This window comes from Lolium rigidum, chromosome 5 (assembly GCF_022539505.1).
Source record: "Lolium rigidum isolate FL_2022 chromosome 5, APGP_CSIRO_Lrig_0.1, whole genome shotgun sequence".
Taxonomy (NCBI): Eukaryota; Viridiplantae; Streptophyta; class Magnoliopsida; order Poales; family Poaceae; genus Lolium; species Lolium rigidum.
The window spans coordinates 207,409,688-207,411,268 of NC_061512.1; positions in this window are offsets into that span (position 1 = coordinate 207,409,688).

A 1,581-nucleotide genomic window follows, 5' to 3' on the forward strand; every position below is an offset into this window, starting at 1 on the left:
AGTCAATTCGGAGTGCTTGTTAGGGACTGCATCCCGATCACCGTTCGAGAATGGCACAAGCCGAAGGGAGTAGAGTCTGATGAAGCATCTCAAGGTCGTTATATTGATGATGTAGCCAAACGCAGCCTTGTGACCAAGCTCATAACACATTTCAACCTACCTCCAGAGGAGGATGCCGATAAAAAGGCAAAGATGGAGGAGGCAGTCCATGACTTCGCTTTGAAGAATATGGCCGAACTATTCAAGCACCACAAGAAAAGATTGCGCAGCCTTATCAAGAAAAATAAGACTCCGGATAGTGAGAAGGTAAAAGATCACTGGGGCGAATTCGTGAAGTACAACACGGAGTCAAGAGATTTTAAGAAAAGGTCAGCAACGAATAAGGAAAATGCTGCGTTGAAGAAATATCACGAAATTATGGGTCCAGGTGGCTACAGTGCTAACCGGCCTAAGTGGCAGGCAGCTGAGGCGGAACTGGTCAGCAAAGGGATCCGATTAGGGACACACGGTTGGATCGAACGGTCGAAGGAGTGGTTCTACGGGATTGGGGGAAGGTTGCACCCAGAAACAGGGAAGTGTATCTATAAGAAAGAACATCTGAAGCACCCCATTCAAGCCCTGGAACAAGCACATAGGGACGTGGAGGAGGGGAGGTTCTAGCCCGAAAGAGAGAACGATGAGCTAACACGCGCCCTTGGGAACAAAGAACATGGCGAACGAACACGAGGCATATAAGGCTCCGTTCCGTGGAAGTATGACTTTCCTCTGGAAAGGAAGAGATTTCCTGATAAAAGCCATGCGAGGAGAAAGGCAAGGGAAACAGACCGCATAGCGTCCTTAGAGAATTCTATGAGTGCCCTTCAAGCCACCGTTGGCCAAGTAACCCAAGTACTTACATCCCAGATGGCTCAGGGGCAGCATGTAGATGCTGCATTGCTCGATGCTATCGTCCCACTGCAATCTCAACACCGGAAAAGCAGTGTGGCTTCCACTCAGCAGCATAATGATGATGAGCAGGTGACCGAGCCTCCTCGCTACCCCCCCCGCGTGGATGATCTCACTGAGAGCCATCCTTGTGAGCTGCATGTTAAATGTTTCAACCTATCTTTCAAGGCGGCGGTCGGCAATTTCTTACCTACAAGGACTTACCATTGTCGTCCGGTCCAAAACGACTATGCTGTTGTGATGGTGGATGAAGTGATGGTAGATTATGAGCAGTTGATCCTTGAGCAACCTACAGGTGAAGATGGGGAAATCAAAGAACTAGGAGAAGCCCTTAGAACCACCGTTCAATGGTGGAAGGAGAACATTGTGTTTCCAGGTTTGAAGCCAAGCAGGCCACCTCCATCTCGTTCTCCGCCTCCTCCGCCGCCTCCGCCGCCTGCGCAGTCTCCTCCACGTGATGATTCTCCTCGGCGCGATGATGATTCTCCTGTGCGTGATGATTCTCCTGTGCATGAGCAGTCCCCTCAGGCTTCGTCATCTCCTCCGCGTGAGAATACTCCGCCGCCTCCTCCTCGTCAGGAGACACCTCCAAGTATGCAACCACCTATGCAAAAGAGGAAGCTAAGTAACGCGGAA